Below are 18,198 nucleotides of genomic sequence, written 5' to 3' on the forward strand. Positions count from 1 at the left end.
AACCATGATATCCACATAAGAAATAACTTTAATAAAAATTCCTTTTAATTTTCTAGTGGCCGATCACCTAAGCTTGGGACCCAAGCTTTGGCCGGCCACCAACTTGGCTCATCCACTTGGTCTTGGCCGACCCTAGCTTGGGTTCCAAGCTAGCTTGGCCGACCCCATTAGGATGGATAAGAAGGTGAGTATGTGGTGGATATAAATCTCTATATACAAGAGGCTACGATAGGGACCGAGAGGAGAAATTGGTTTTGGTCTACCGATGAAATTAAGCTTCCCGTGTTCGCCCTGAATACACAACTTAACTTCATCAATAATAATTCATACCACTAAAGAATTATTATTAAACTACCGCACCAATCCCAAATTACATTTTTGGGCTCCTTCTTATTATGAGTGTGTTAGTCTCCCTGTGTTTAAGATGTCGAATGCCCAGTAATTAAGTGAGTTACTGACAACTCATTTAATTAATATCTTAGTCCAAGAGTAGTACCACTCAACCTTATCGTCATGTCGGACTAAGTCCACCTGCAGAGTTTAACATGACAATCTTTATGAGCTCCTATTGGGGACATTATCAACCTAGATTATTAGGACACAGTTTCCTTCTATAATCAACAAGTCACACTATAAGTAACATCATTTCCCAACTTATCGGGCATTTTGATTTATCGAGCTAAATCTCACCCTTTGATAAGTCAAAGAAATAAATATTAAATATATGTGCTTATTATTATATTAGGATTAAGAGCACACACTTCCATAATAACTAAGGTCTAGTTCCTTTATTAAATCAGTATAAAAAGAACTTACCTTAAATGGTCCTGCTCAATACACTTAGAGTGTACTAGTGTAATCTATTAGTCAAGATAAACTAATACCTAATTACACTACGACTATTCTAATGGTTTGTTCCTTTCCATCTTAGTCGTGAGCTACTGTTTATAATTTATAAAGAACCGATAACTCGATCTTCTGTGTGTGACACCACACACTATGTTATCTACAATAAAAATTAATTGAACATCTACATTTGGTATATATAAATATAGACACTTGATCAATGTGATTCTTATAAATGTTTATACAAAAGCTAGGCTTTTAGTATACACTCCAACAAAACTTATCTTTAAAGACCAGCTCCAACGTGCTAGTTTATAAAGACCAACACCAGTATGTTAGTACTGCACAAATTAACAACATGTTGGTACTGATTTGCGCAAACCAGTACCAAATACTGGTGTTGGTTTGCACCACATTGGTGTTGATTTACGTAAATAAGCACTAACAGAAGACCAGTTGCGTAAACTAACACCACGTTGGTGCTGGTTTGCGTAAATCAACACCAACATAGTAGTTTGTGCAAACCAACACTAACTACTAGTGCTAGTTTACACCACGTTGATGCTGGTCATTAAAGACGAGCACCAATAGAAGATTAGTTGTGCAAACCAGCACCACGTTGGCGTTGGTTTGTGCAAACTAGCATAAACTATTGGTACTGGTTTGCACCACGTAGCACTAGTAGTTGGTGTTGGTTTTCGCAAAGTAGCACTAACATACTGGTTTTCACAAATTAGCACTAACGTGCTGGTGCTAATATTTAAAGACCAGTACCAATGTGCTGGTGTTGGTTTTAAAAGATCAACTCCAACATGCTAGTCTTTAAATATCAGTTTCACCTTGGTGCTAGTTTGTAAAAACCAGCACTACCTTACATATAGGAGAGAGAAGAGAATTGCATACAGATGAGAGAGAGAAATTAAAAAAAAAAAAGTTTTGGCCATGCTAGATCATCCACGTTGGATGTCACCCATCGTTGTGCAAGGTATCATTCATATATATATATATATATATATTATATTTTTCAAATTTTCTAAAGTTTGTAAATAGTAAAAAGTGAATAGAAATCTCAAACAGTAATTGTGAATCGTAATTTCTAACATTAATTGTCAAATCTAGGCTTTTTGGAAGGATATTTTCCTCATTTTTCCTTCTCATCAATTTTGTCTTATTGTCAAGCTTTACCCTAACTTTGTAGGCCTTATAACAAGCTTTCAGTATCTTTTGTTACCCAACTTGGTCAGCACAAATTTTACAAGCTTAAATCATGAGACAATTCCTAACTTTTGAAGACAATGAGATGAAAACAGAATTTTTTTATTGAGCTATCATAGAAATTTTATAGAAAAATATAAAACTAGAAAATTGAAAGCATACAAGCTAACTTAGCTAGTTACAAACTTACATAAGGAAATTATAAGTTAGGTACAAGCTTACATAAGAAAATTACAAGGATATTACAAGAGATATTTACAAAAAATTTGAAACACACTTGAACTCTTTCGCTCTTGCACTCTTCTTGGATGCCTTCAGCATTGAAGAAGAGAAGTATTTATAGAAGGAGAGGGAGAGTTTGCTTTGGGGTGATGAAGTGTTTGCTTTAGGATAAGTTTGGGGGGGGGGGGGGTGATAAATGTAGTGGAGGTGAGATGTCAAGGTAGTGGAGAATAAAGTGGGATAGTGGAGAATAAAGCTGTTGCCAGCTAGTAAAGTTATCGGTCTAGAATAATGCTCCATGTCATCATGACTTATGTTTTTGGTATGATGACACATTGCTTACATTTTTGTATGATGACATCATTGGTTACATTTTTGGCATCATTGCTTACATCGTCTTTAGGGTTTCATCATATTTTCCAAATTGTGTTCACCTACTGAGTCTAATGATGGGGCTCTGGAGTTGGTAGCTTGAGTCAAAGTGTTGGCAGTGTTTAGAGCACGCCTGTAGGACATGGTTGATCTTGCTGAGTTGGCTATTTTCTTTGCTGCTCACCTTTCTATTTTCTTTTGATAATGTTGGCAGAGAGTTGTATGTTGAATAGAGAAATTAATCGAAAAAACCTAGTGCCCATGTCTCTTGGCATGTAGATTTTTTCAGTGTAGGTTTCTCTGACTAGTATTAATTTTTTGGATCTTTATGTTAATCCTAGAACCAATTGTTTTCTTGAGTTGAAGCATGTTAGTGCTTAAGTTGATCTGTTGGTGCAAGAAGTGCTGCCCACTCTAGATCAAGATCAGAGGGATATTCTTTAATTTCTAATTGAAGGCCATTAATTTCATGGATCTCTATCTTGATTAAGTGTCTGACTGGTTCTATCTTTAAGTTTATCTACTTCGGTGGAGAACTTTCAAAAGTATAGATAGCAAATGTTTCTTTTTCTTCAAGAGTGTGAGCTATAATGTTGCCTAATTTCTTTGGAAAGTCTTTAACGGAATTCAAGTCGTGTATCCAAATTTGTGTAAAATTCCATAATCCATTAAAGTAAATGGAGTAATAAGTCTTCCTCTGAAATTTGTTTGTACATTTTTTTCAAAGTTCAATATCAGTTTTTTTGAAGGAGTAAATTAGTTGGCATGGACAACCGTATTTTTCTAAATTTGCACAGACTTTGGAGAGTTTTTGACATTTTAGTATATAACTGAATTCAACTTCGTAAACAATTGTCATACCTTCAAGAGGACTTATATGAAATACCTTGAGTATTTCACACAAGTTAAGGAAAGTCTAAAAAGTAGATCTTTTTGCCATACTTCGAACATATGTGGATATGTCTTCTGGGATAGTAGCAGGGAAACCCAAAAGCATTGATTCTGAAGCCCTTTGTTTTGAAGTTTCAGTAGCCTTAGCTTTAAGCTGGGCTAAAGTTGAGTAATTGGGCCTATGAATAAGGCTTGAAGGCCGTGTGTTTGTTTTTTAGACTCATCGAAAGCTGCTTGAGCATATGTTTTGTCTGACTGAATTTTTTCGCTTGCCTTTAATAAGGTGCTTATAAAAAACTTAGGGCATATTCTTTCTCTCGCAAAAGTAAATGCTTCATCTAAGGAGTAAAAGCATTTGTAGAATGGGTTTTCACATTCTCTTGTATGACTTGACTTCTTTCCAACCATAGTAAACTCTTGCTTGTGTTCTATAAAAGACTATGTAACAAGAGTACTTATTTCCATCTGGTTTTTGTATTGTTGTCAAGAAGTAATTTGATAATGCATTAATTATAATAATCTCGTAATTGAAACTTCTTGGTATTATTGGGATATTTCAAATATTGTCAAGTAAAAATTTTTGTATACTGCCAAGTCTTTCTCTTGAGGATAAATGGAATTGATTATCATGTTTTGTAAATTATTGAAGTTCTTAATTTGCCAAACCACATGATTTTCATGGAAAAAGTTTGCACCTTTCATTGTCTATCCATTCCTGAAATATCCATTAAAAGTTAGTGTAAAAGTCTAAATAAAGTATCTACTATGAAATTATTTATTTCCTTAATATGTTCCCAATGGATTTTTAATCCTAGTTTATGATTGTGTCTATAAATTTTAACCATCTTTTTGTGCTTAGAGTTTTTCTTAATCCTTTTGTTTGCTGGTCGTACTTCACAATTGCTTCACAATCAATTCTAATAGTAATTCCTTGCTTATTGCAAATGAAAAATATGAATGCATCAAGACAATAAATTACTGCTAAGAGTTCATAATCTAAAAAAGTCAGATGTCCATTCTCTTTGTATTTTCTTGAAGCATATCTACATAAAGCTTCAGTGATTTTAGGATTATATTTTAAAGTTTTTCTGAATAATACTCCTCCTATCCTAATTCATATCCATCTGTTTCTATCACCAAGTAATCAGTGTCTACTGGAAGTGTTAAGACTAGAATATTTTAACCATTAATTTGATTTATTTCACTAGTTATATATCTTGTTGATTAAAATATTTCTGCCTTGTGCTTGATATCTTATTGTATAATTGTCTACTAATTTTTCCTATGTTTTTTAGATACCTTCTAACATAATTGAGAAATCCTAAGAAAACTCTAAGTGCCTCTGTGTCTTCCATTTTGTCCGAGAAAGTCAAGATTTTGGAAGTAATATGAGGTTGAAGCGAAAATTTTCCTTATATATTTTATGCTTCTAAAAATTCTATATGTTTAATGGCTAGTTTCATCTTTTTGTGGGATACTATAAGACCATGTTTTTCAAATAGGTCAAAGATCATATGGAGATGAGTGTAATGCTCATCTTTTGTTTTTAAGAAAACTAAGATGTTATCAATATACACATATGTGAATAAAGAGATATCTTTAAATATATCATTCATTTTTATTTGGAAGATTTAAGCTACTACCTTAAGTCCAAATACTATGACTAACCATTCAAAGTGTCCTTCTGGACATGAGAAGGTCGTTCATTCTGTAGAATCAGGATGCATCTTAACTTGCTAAAATCCTGATTTCATATCAAATTTTTAGTACCATTTTAGTTTTATATTCTGTTTAGAAGTTGATCTTTGTCAGGTATCTTATATCCATCTTTCTGACAGTTATCATTAAGTCTTTTATAGTTAAAAATCATCTTGGACTATCCATATTTTTGTTCAAATAGTTTACTATAAAAGCTGAACTTCTATGCCTAGAAGTAGATCTTTGGATTGCTCGAGCTATTAATTGTTTGATATGCATTGTGCATTCTTCTATTTTTCAATTGGTGTATCTTAAATCTTGGGGTTTTATGGTAAAGTATGGGTTTATTATTGCTAATTTGTAATAGATCTTATACCGTTCCCAATATTTGGTAGGATATTCGCCTATGATTTCTATTTTTTCTAATTGAGATATCAGATAATCTAGGTCTCATTGTGTCTTTATTAAGTGTAGTAAATATGTGAGAAAAAATAAATCTTTGGGAAGGTCTAAGTCTAAGTTACAAGGATCTTCTATAAAAGTACAATCAAGTATTGTCAGTTTTCTTATAGTTCGTGGAATGCTAATGCATATGATAGTTCATGCGTTAATAAATAAGAACCTTTGTAAGAAGTCTTATCTATACACTGGCATATACTGCACATCCCTTGAGCACATCAATTTTTTTTTTTTTTTAAAAATTTTTGTGTGCTTAATACTATAGCCCAACTTCTAAATCCTGAAGACAAAATTTAATTAGCATAATCGAAAGATTAAATAAATAAATAAAAATAAAAAAATATGAGTTATGCTGGGTGTGCATAGGCGAGTTTACGCTAGGTGCCTGCGCCGTGCTCACTTGTGCACGCCCAAAATAACTCATTTTTTATTTTTTTTTTTAAATTTTAAGCTCCCAGTTAGAGGTGCAAATGAATTGAGCTTATTTGTGAGCTTTTTAAGCCGACTTGAAAAATATTTGATTCGTATTCGAAATTATCGAATTTGACCTGAACTCTAACATGTTCGATAATTTTTTCAAGCCAAATTTGAATATATAATATTTTGTTTAATTGTTCATGAGTCGTTCATAAACCGAACTCAAATCAAATCTTAATTATTTTTACACAATTTTAAATTAAATATATTTAAAATAAGGTTCAAATAATTTGAACCGAATTTAAATTTAAATCAATTCGAATTATAGTTCTAATATGCTCGAATCAAGATTCAAACAATTCGAATCAAACTCGAGCTAGAATTTTATTTCAAATTAAGCTCAAGCCAAAATTATTTATATTTTTGAGTTTCGAATCGAGATTCAAATATTATATATATTTTTTGAGCTTAAACTCAAATATCAATATTTCCATATTATTCGGCTTAATTCAATTCATTTGCACCCCTACTCTTGGTTATGCCAATCAGATTTTACCTTTAGAGATTAGGGGTTAACTACTTGGGTTATAGTATTAAGCACAAAAAATTTCAAAACGATTTTTTCAGGTGCTCAAGTCCTGGTGGGTCAAGGATTAGATGACATCAAGTGGATAGGCTTGAGGGGGTAGTCCTTCGTTTGAAGGGGGGGGGGTTGTTGGGTTGCAATGGTTACAAATAAAGTCTCACATTAAAAACATATGGAAAGGATCATGGACTTATAAGGGAAAGATATCTCCATTGGTACGAGGCATTTTGGCTAGAGCATAAAAATAAATCCATGAGGGCTTAGGCCTAAAGTGGACAATATCATACCATTATAAAAATTTATAAATTCCTTTGGTCCTAATAGGAAGATGAGTGTATGCTCAAGGTTAAGCATTGAAAACAATGGTCGGTAGGGAACCATTATTGTGATGTTGAAAGTTTAAGATAAATGAATCTTGAGAAAAGATTTTTAATATGTACTAATGGGAGTGTGCGATAGATATATTAAAACTATATATATATATATATATATATATATATATATATATATATATATATATATATATATATATATATATATATATATATATATATATATATGAAATGATATCCTACTCTCCTTATGCTGCGGCATCGGTGCGGTTTAGTCCTCGAATATTCCGAGGCACCTCAGTCGTTTTTAGCTTTTTTTTTTCCTTCATTTTCTACGACGAGGTGCCTCGAATCAATTCGAGGCATCTTAGTTGTTATAAATGTTTTTTTCTTCTTTATTTATTTATGTTTTTAGCTAGGAGTTAAATTAATTAGATTTTATCTTTAGAGTTTAGGGATTGAGTTATAGTATTCAAGATAAAAAATTTTTTAGATGCTCACGCGGTATAGTATATAGATTTAGGGTGTGTATTTTTTTTTTTTAAAAAAAAAGTTTTGGATTTAGGATTTGGTGTTTAGGATATAATATTTAGGGTACGTAATTCTTTTTAAGGTTTAGAATTTAGAATTTAGGATATAATATTTAGGGTTTAAGATTTAAGAAATTTAAAATTTAAAAAAAAAATTAAAAAAGTAACTGTTAGATTATATAATTTATATTATATAATCTATTAGAATTATTTGTTTATAGCCTTGAGGGAAATTTAGTCTTTTACCTTTTCAGTTTAGGGTTTAGATTTAGTCTTTTACCTTTTCAGTTTAGGGTTTAGATTTTTTTCTTATAATTAACTATATAAAGGCCTTGCACTTTTTTTTTCTCAATCAATTTTGGATTCAATAATATAGTTAGATCCTCCTTCACTTAATTTCTACATGTTATCCGAGCGAGATTCTCCTTCTCTAACCTAATTCTTTTTTTCTACCGCCCCTGTTATTGCTTCCTGTTGCTGCTGTCGTCTCCTATTGCTGCTGTTGATTTCGGCTGCTTCTGTCGATTTCGGCGCCGACACCCTGTTCTGTCGATTTCAGCGTCGTTATCTATTTTCTGTCCTACTTCTAACTATTTCGACGCCGACACCTGTTCTTCTGATTTCAGCACCGACGTCATGTGCTGCCAATTTCAATGTCGACGTTCTTTTCTGTCAATTTCAGTGTCGACGCCCTATGTTGCCAATTTCGGCACTGACACCCTTTTCTACTAATTTCGACACTGATGTCAGTTTTTGCAGATTATACAAATGTGTATCCTTACAGTTTGGTTATTCTGAAAATTATTCATTCTGTCATCATGCCTGGTCGTGCAAATACCTCATGGAAATTTGATTCGTTTATGTTTGTGCAGTTTCAACAGTTCCTTGCTTCATAGCTCTCTGTCATGTCAGCTTCTTCTCATATAGGTTTTTTATCGTCTGGTATTTCAGATATATCTTCGTCCTTATGGATTTTGGACTCTGGTGCCTCCCATCATATGTCATCCAATTTGTCATCTTTTATTTCTTTTTCTCCCAGTTTATCTGTATCTATTGTGACTGTTGATGGTACTTCTATGCCATTAGCAGGTGTCGGTTCAATTGCTACATCTTCTTTATCTCTAACTAATGTTTATTATAGTCCAAGTCTTACTCTAAATCTTGTTCCTGTTAGTCAATTATGTGAGTCTGGATACCTAGTTTCTTTTTCTTCATCCAATTGTTATGTTCAGGACCTGCGATCTCAGAGGCTAATTGGGACCGGTCATAGGCAAGAAGGACTCTATGTTTTAGATCAACTCAAAGTACTAGAAGTTGTAGCTTCAAGTGTGGATTTATCATCTTTTCATTTGAATCATTCATCTTCTGATTTTTATTTGTGGCACTTCCGTTTAGGTAATGTTTCAACGTCTCGTTTGTAGTTTTTAGCTTCTACAGGAGTATTAGGACCTTTAAAAAGTTTTGATATTTTTGATTATAGTGGTTGTAAACTGACCAAATTTTGTTCTTTATCATTTTCTAAAAGTCTTTCTTTTCTTCTGCTCCATTTGATCTTATCCATTCTGATGTGTGGGGACCCTCTCTTATTTCTACAAAAGAGGGTTCAAGGTATTATGTTTCTTTTATACTCGGAAAGCCTAACGGTTCCACTGTACAAAAATTTTGTATAAAGGTCTGAACCTTTTCCTAGCTACCATGTGTTCTTTTAAATTAAACTTGGATCGCCTGCGGAACTTTACACGTTTGATCCTAAATTTAACTTATTTGTTCTTTTAGGTTTAGACTTGGACCTCCTGCGGAACTTAACACGTTTGATCCAAATCACCTAGGTTACGAAGACAATTAAATATCTATTTCCAAAATTGACTTCCAGTACTGACGTGGCGAGGCACATGGCCTTCTTGGATATGGGAACAACCACCACCGACTAGACAAAGCCTTTTAAGGAAAGCTAATATTTAATTTCCTTAAATAACTCTAGGTTAACCAAAAAGAATAATCGAAGCACAAGTTCGAAAGGAAAACAAAAGAACACAACATCGAAAACTAATTCGAAACCTAGAATCACATGCCTCTTGTATTTGGTATTTTTTACAAAGAAATAAAACTAGTATGATGTTGAAAATAATTACTAGTTATACCTTTCTTTGTGAACTTTTAATGACCTCTTGATCTTCTACCGTATTCCCCTTCTAACTTCGGACATTGTGTGGGCAATGATCTTCCGAGATGAGAACCACCAAGCACCTTCTTCTTCCTTGCAAGTTTCGGCCATCAAAACTTCTCCTAGGATGAAGAGGTTCAGCTACCACCACCATGCTCCAAGGGATGCTAGAAACAAAGCTTTCTTTCTCTCCTTCTTCTTCTTCTTCTCTAAACTTGATCCGGCCACCATATGAATCTCCACAAGAAGGATGAGGTTCGGCCATCAAAGAGAAGAGAGGAGGAGAGGATGGTTGGCCACACCAAGGAAGAAAAAGAGGGAGAAAAATAGAATAGAGTTCTTGTCATGAAGGCACCTCTACCCCCTATTTTATAACCCTTGGTCTTGGAAAATAAGAATATTTTAATAAAAATTTCCTTAATTCTTTTGCCATGAAAAATAAATTTAATTGATATAAAATCAATTTCTCTTTTATTAATCAACATGGCCGGCACAATAATCTAAGCAAAGGAAATTTAATTCAATCAAGAATTAAAACCTTCCTAATTTGTTTCCGGAAATTTTAAAATAAAATTTCTCTAATAATTTTTATCCCTTCATGATTGGTTTATAAAAAAGAAATTTAATAAATTAAAATCTTTCTTTTAAATATGTGGGTAAAAAAAAAGTTATCTCTAAAAATTAAAATCTCTTTTAATCTACAAATAAGAAAAGATATCAAATCTTTTCTTAATCTTTTGTAGAAACTTATAAAAGAGAATATTTAATTTTTAAACTCTCTTTTAAATCATGAACATGGTTAAAAAGGAAAGTTTTCTTAAAATTTAAAATCCACCTTTTAATCAACAAATAAGGAAAGATTTCAAATTTTAAACTCTCTTTTAAACATGTAGATGATTTTCAAATAAGGAAAGTTTTTACCAAAAATTAAAACCATCCTTTTAATCTACAAATAAGGAAAGAGATTAATCTCTTCTCTTAATCTTTTGTAGAAAGCTATAAAAGGAAATTTTTAATTTTTAAACTCTATTTTAAAAACCTTGATATCCACATAAGAAATAATTTTAATAAAAATCCTTTTAATACTCTAGTGGCCGGCCACCTAAGCTTGGGACCCAAGCTTTGGCCGGCCACCAACTTGGCTCATCCACTTGGTCTTGGCCGGCCCTAACTTGGGTTCCAAGCTAGCTTGGCCGGCCCCATTGGATGGGTAAGAAGGTGGGTATTGTTGGTGCAATTTCCAATAGGTCAAGGTTGACCTAGTTGACCAAGCGTAAACCTTGGTCATGGTTTCGATGTTTGACAATACAGAAAGACGTGTAGACATGCACAATGCAGGTGCAGTTGTCCATGCGGAGAGATACTGATCAAGGTCTGATCAGGTTGAATGAAGAAGAGTCAAGTAGGTCAAGGTTGACCGGATACTTGACTGGGAAGTCCTAACTGGGATGTTAGGCAGAGTGAAAATCCTAGTGAGTGAAGCTAGGTGAAAGGAAAAGTCCTGGTGAGTGAAGCCAGGGAGTTTGGAAAGTCCTGGTGAGTGAAGCCAGGCAGTCGAGAAAATCCTGGTGAGTGAAGCCAGGTGAAAATCCTAGTGAGTGAAGCTAGGTGAAAGTGAAAGTCCTGGTGAGTGAAGCCAGGCAGTTGGTGAAAGTCCTGGTGAGTGAAGCCAGGCAGTGGGAAAGTCCTGGTGAGTGAAGCCAGGCAGTTGGAAAGTCCTGGTGAGTGAAGCCGGGCAGATTAGAAATCCTGGTGAGTGAAGCCAGGTGAAAACCCTAGTGAGTGAAGCTAGGTGAAAGTCCTGGTGAGTGAAGCCGGGCAAGGGAAAATCCAGATGGATCAAGGGTGATCAGACATCTGGTGTTGTGAAGGTCAAGTAGGTCAAGGGAGTGACCGGATACTTGGCACGAAGAGAAAAGTCCAAGTGGGTCAAAGGGATTGACCGGACACTTGGTGGGGAGTCTTAGCAGGTCAAGGGAGTGACCGGATGCTAAGCATGATGTACCAACAGGTCAAGGTTGACCGGATGTTGGTTTGGAAGGCTTGGGACTTGGTTTGGGCAAAAACCAAGCTCTGGATCGATCTGGGGACCGATCCAGTGATACGGCTGATCGGTCTGGTGACCGATCAGTAACCAAACAGAATGCTTCTGTGGATTATCTGATCGGTCTGAAGACCGATCAGGAAGCAAACAGAAGAGAAGAAGGAGAAAGGCTGATCGGTCCTAGGGACCGATCAGACTCCTCCTGGACCGATCAGGACATAGCCTGATCGGTCCAGGCTTATCCTGATCGGTCCCCAGGACCGATCAGAGGTTCCCTGGACCGATCAGGCTTCAGCCTGATCGGTCCAGAACTATCCGTTGTGAGCCAACGGTCTTCTGTCTTCTTCTGTCTTCTGGCTTCTTCTTCGCAGGTGGATGCAGGTATAAGAGGGCTGAGGGCTTCTACAGTGCGGTAACTCTCTCACTCTTCCTCTGGTCCGAAGCTTCTGCTTCTTCACTGCTGTGCTCTTGAGCTTTGCTGAGCTCCGAAGCTTCGGGTGAGCTTCTTCGACTGAGTTGCTTGTTGGCATTCGTCCGTGAAGTTGGTGCTTCATCCGGGACTTCAGTCGACGAGAAGGCAAGCGAGTATTTGTACATTCATTGTGTATTTTGTTCTTGCTCTTCTTTGTATTTCCATATTGCTGTTGCAAGTTATTGTGGCGAGGTTTCTCCACCCACAAGGAGTACTTATTAGTCGGTTCTCCGGGGACTCATCCATCGACGGATTGATAGGGTTCGTCCACCTTACGAACACGCCGAGGAGTAGGAGTATATCTCCGAACCTCGTTACATCCATCGAGTTTGAGGTTTGTCTTCTTCCTTTTCGTTTCTACGGTTTCATTTCCGCTGCGCTAACCCTAATCGTAGGAAGAAACGCGAAGAATTTGGGGTCGGCTATTCACACCCCCCCTCTCTAGCCGAGTACATCGATCCTAACAAGTGGTATCAGAGCAAGGCCGCTCTTCGTTGGATCAACACCCGGGGGAGTACGAGCTAGAGAATGGATTTATTTGGAGAAGATGTCACGATTCCACCCTTCTACGATCGCGACGACTTCACGTTTTGGAAGGTAAGAATGAAGTACTTTCTCATGACTAACCTTGAAAATTGGAGTTGTGTTCAATTAGGTTTCAAGCCTCTGATGGACAAGAAAGGAGAAACCCTAGAGAAGAAGGAGTGGACCAAGGAACAAGTCCACCAATCCCTAGTCAACGATGAGGTATTGAAAATTTTTGAATTATCTTTACCTAATGATGTTTTGTGTAAGATAGGTGGATACAACAATGCCAAGGAGTTGTGGAACAACTTGGCTAAGTTCCATGAGGGGAACTCCACTTCAAGCCATGAAGAGGAGTCAAGTAAGCCAAGTAGCTCACATCATGGAGGAGAGGAATTAGAAGTTGAGGGCTACTCAACATCTAAGGAAGAAGAGGAGGAGAGTTCTTCTTCAAGAATGGAGCAAGAGGAAGAAGCTTCTACCTCCGGAAGGGATGAAGAAGAAAGTCTTCATCCATCCTCAACCCTAGGTAACTCAAGCATTTCAATTTCAAATAAATTACACATAATGTGCTTTGAGTGTAGGGAATTTGGACATTACAAGAGTAAATGTCCAAAGAGGGTTAGAAAGACTCCACCGGCACCAAAGGTCAAGGAAGCCGGAGTCCCAACATGCAAGGGCAAGGAGCACGTGGTGTGCTTCCAATGCAAGCGAAGGGGACATTATCGGAGCCAATGTCCGAGGGGGAGGCAATCTCACAAGGATAAGAGATCGAGCACATGTATAGGGGGAGCTAGGGCAAACCCTAAGGTAATCTCTAAGGCACATTCTTGCAATTCTAGTAGGATGCATGCTAGTAGCCTTATTGCTATTGTCAAGAATGATAAGCATGTTAATTATATAAATCGATACACATGTTTAGGTGCCAAACATGTGAGCCTAGATAAGGATAACACTAGGAAAGCCAACCCTAGAATTAACCCATCTAAGGCTAAGGAAAATCTAGGTAGAAATCCCAAATCAACTAGACATATGCCTAGGAGTACCTCAAAGAACAATGACAAATTAAAAATTGAGGTATTAGAGAAAGAAAATCAAGTCTTGAGGTCAAGACTTGACTCTCTAGAAAAGGCTCTTGAGGATTTGACTCTAGGGTCTAGGGGTCAAAAACCAATGTCAAAGGACAAGAAAGGTTTGGGTCACAAACCTAAGTCCCAAGTGGTCAAGCCCACTTATCATAATGTTCCATTCGATTATGGAACAAAATCTAGGGCTAGGAAGACCATCACCAAGGTCACAAGGGGAGTCACCCCTAGAGTGGATCTTGATGAGTCCCAAATGACCAAGGCTTTAAAGCCTAGGAGGGTCATTAGGAGGGTTGCTAGGGAAGTCATCCCTAGTGAATACTTAGTGAACCCAATGAGCTCCAATAGGTATTGGGTTCCTAGGAGCGTGATTTCATCACGCTAGATTAGTTAGGGTGTGCCAACCTTACTTGAATAGGTAGTTAACCTAATCATGGCAAAAGGTGACACTTTAGGATTTTCAAGGTATAATCAAGCCTTGAAAATGAAATTAAGAATTATTCCTAAGGTGATTAGAATGTGCCAATCAAATTTGAGGAGTTTTCTAGAGTCAATCTAGTTGGCACATAGTGATCTAAAAATCTTTAGTATAAGATGCTAGGTCTATTATACTTAGGAATATAGAACCTATGGCAAAATGATCAAAATTATCAAAAATGGCAACTAAGGCTAGAATTAGGTATTTTCTATACCTTTATGTGCTATTTGCCATATATTGTTTGCCATATGCCATGTCATGACATTATATTTATTTTATGATCATTTAAAATGTCATGATAATGCTTAGGTTAGTTAAATGTCATGCTTTATTTAAGTTTCATACTTTATGCCATGACATCATGACATTGGCACATGTTTCCATTTATGATACAATTATATGACATGTCATCATCTTGTGCATTAAGGATCAATGAAATTGATTTAAGGACTAAAACACAATTTGATATGGAGATCAAATTGTTATTTAGAAAAATGCATGAGAACTTAGATTAAGCTAACCTAAACCCATATCTCACATCAAAATTGACTTGGATGTGTTTGATACACCTTAGATGTGTGTGAGATATTAGGATCATGAGTTAGGATCAAGGTGCATAGTTCTTGTACCTAGATGAGCCTAATTCGAAATTGGGGATCATAGGGAAAGCTTGTGTACAAGTCATGTACATTTAGCCCTAAGATTGTGGTCATAAATTAAAGGGTTTAAAATCATTTCAAAATTGATTTGAAAAACCTTGATGAAGCTTTTCTAGGGATAGCATTCATCATTGAACAAGTGATACAAAGAGTGATTAACTTTGAGCTATTTCAAAGACTTTTGAACTTTGTATCAAGATTTGAAAATGGAAGTTATTTTCATAGAAAACTTTTTTTTCTTGATAGTATATGTTATGAGGAATGTATCCTCAAAGTTTTACAATTTTTGGAATTTTCTAGGAGTTTCTGAATTTCGGGAGGAAAATCAGAAATTCTGATATCAGACTTGTGGACCGATCAGAGAGGATTCTGATCGGTCCAGGAAAGTGTGGATCGGTCACTAGGACCGATCCAGGAGAGTGTGGATCGGTCTTGTGACCGATCCAGGGAAGACCTGATCGGTCTGGTGACCGATCAGGGCGTGCCAGTTTCGACTGTGCTGTCTAAAATTTCTGAAATTTCAGCAATGAAGTTGGTGTTTTGGATTTCTAAAGGTTTGGAACTCTCCAAGACATTGTTGGTGCAATGGTCAAGGGGGAGTTGACCTTTAGGGGGAGTTTTACCTATTAGTCAAGAGAAATTGACTTTTAGGGGGAGTTTTTACTCGTTGAAATTTTTGAGGATGAGTGATATGGAATTATCACTAAGTTGATTGTTGAATTGAGTATCAAGGGGGAAACTAAGGGTTTCAATAAAAGGTATGAGACTTTCATTAGGAAGAAACTCTTGACCTTGATTTACTCCTTTTGATGTGTATCAAAAAGGGGGAGAGAATGTCTAGAGAATGTTCAAGGAAGAACATTGGAGTTAGTGGGAGAGTTTGTTGATCACAACGAGTGAAGTTGTGAACAACGATAACTTACTCTTCAGGGGGAGAGTTTGTTGATGTGTGCCAATAGGGGGAGAATGAAGGGTTTAAGTTAGGCCTTCATTATCTAAGAAGGAGGTTGCCTTCTTAGAAGGAGAATGTAAGGTTGTAACTTATGTTTCATTACCTAGTGGCATGAAGAAAGTTGAGGCTATTGGATTAGCCTAACTTAAAGGTATTGTCAAACATCAAAAAGAGGGAGATTGTTGGTGCAATTTCCAGTAGGTCAAGGTTGACCTAGTTGACCAAGCGTAAACCTTGGTCATGGTTTCGATGTTTGACAATACAGAAAGACATGTAGACATACACAATGCATGTGCAGTTGTCCATGCGGAGAGATACTGATCAATGTCTGATCAGGTTGAATGAAGAAGAGTCAAGTAGGTCAAGGTTGACCGGATACTTGACTGGGAAGTCCTAACTGGGATGTTAGGCAGAGTGAAAATTCTAGTGAGTGAAGCTAGGTGAAAGGAAAAGTCCTGGTGAGTGAAGCCAGGCAGTTCGGAAAGTCCTGGTGAGTGAAGCCAGGCAGTCGGGAAAATCCTGGTGAGTGAAGCCAAGTGAAAATCCTAGTGAGTGAAGCTAGGTGAAAGTGAAAGTCCTGGTGAGTGAAGCCAGGCAGTTGGTGAAAGTCCTGGTGAGTGAAGCCAGGCAGTGGGAAAGTCCTGGTGAGTGAAGCCAGGCAGTTGGAAAGTCCTGGTGAGTGAAGCCGGGCAGATTAGAAATCCTGGTGAGTGAAGCCAGGTGAAAACCCTAGTGAGTGAAGCTAGGTGAAAGTCCTGGTGAGTGAAGCCGGGCAAGGGAAAATCCAGATGGATCAAGGGTGATCAGACATCTGGTGTTGTGAAGGTCAAGTAGGTCAAGGGAGTGACCGGATACTTGGCACGAAGAGAAAAGTCCAAGTGGGTCAAAGGGATTGACCGGACACTTGGTGGGGAGTCTTAGCAGGTCAAGGGAGTGACCGGATGCTAAGCATGATGTACCAACAGGTCAAGGTTGACCGGATGTTGGTTTGGAAGGCTTGGGACTTGGTTTGGGCAAAAACCAAGTTCTGGATCGATCTGGGGACCGATCCAGTGATACGGCTGATCGGTCTGGTGACCGATCAGTAACCAAACAGTAGCCTACTGAGTGTTATCTGATCGGTCTGCAGACCGATCAGGAAACAACGATCAGAAGGCAAAAAGTTCGGGAGAAAAGGAAGGGAATGCATGCTGATCGGTCCCTGGACCGATCAGAGGAAGCTCTGATCGGTCCCCAGGACCGATCAGAGGTACCCTGGACCGATCAGGCTTCAGCCTGATCGGTCCAGAACTATCCGTTGTGAGCCAACGGTCTTCTGTCTTCTGGCTTCTTCTTCGCAGGTGGATGCAGGTATAAGAGGGCTGAGGGCTTCTACAGTGCGGTAACTCTCTCACTCTTCCTCTGGTCCGAAGCTTCTGCTTCTTCACTGCTGTGCTCTTGAGCTTTGCTGAGCTCCGAAGCTTCGGGTGAGCTTCTTCGACTGAGTTTCTTGTTGGCATTCGTCCGTGAAGTTGGTGCTTCATCCGGGACTTCAGTCGACGAGAAGGCAAGCGAGTATTTGTACATTCATTGTGTATTTTGTTCTTGATCTTCTTTGTATTTCCATATTGCTGTTGCAAGTTATTGTGGCGAGGTTTCTCCACCCACAAGGAGTACTTATTAGCCGGTTCTCCGGGGACTCATCCACCGACGGATTGATAGGGTTCGTCCACCTTACGGACACGCCAAGGAGTAGGAGTATATCTCCGAACCTCGTTACATCCATCGAGTTTGAGGTTCCTTTTCGTTTCTACGGTTTCATTTCCGCTGCGCTAACCCTAATCGTAGGAAGAAACGCGAAGAATTTGGGGTCGGCTATTCACACCCCCCCTCTCTAGCCGAGTACATCGATCCTAACAGGTATGTGGTGGGTATAAATCTCTATATACAAGAGGCTACGATAGGGACCGAGAGGAGGAATTGGTTTTGGTCTTTCGATGAAATTAAGCATCCCGTGTTCGCCCCGAACACACAACTTAATTTCATCAATAATAATTCATTCCACTAAAGAACTATTATTAAACTACCGCATCAATCCCAAATTACATTTTGGGCTCCTTCTTATTATGAGTGTGTTAGTCTCCCTGTGTTTAAGATAACAAATGTCCACTAATTAAGTAAGTTACTGACAACTCACTTAATTAATATCTAGCTCCAAGAGTAGTACCACTCAACTTCATCGTCATGTCGGACTAAGTCCACCTGCAGAGTT

This window comes from Zingiber officinale, chromosome 9A (assembly GCF_018446385.1).
Source record: "Zingiber officinale cultivar Zhangliang chromosome 9A, Zo_v1.1, whole genome shotgun sequence".
NCBI classification, from domain to species: Eukaryota; Viridiplantae; Streptophyta; class Magnoliopsida; order Zingiberales; family Zingiberaceae; genus Zingiber; species Zingiber officinale.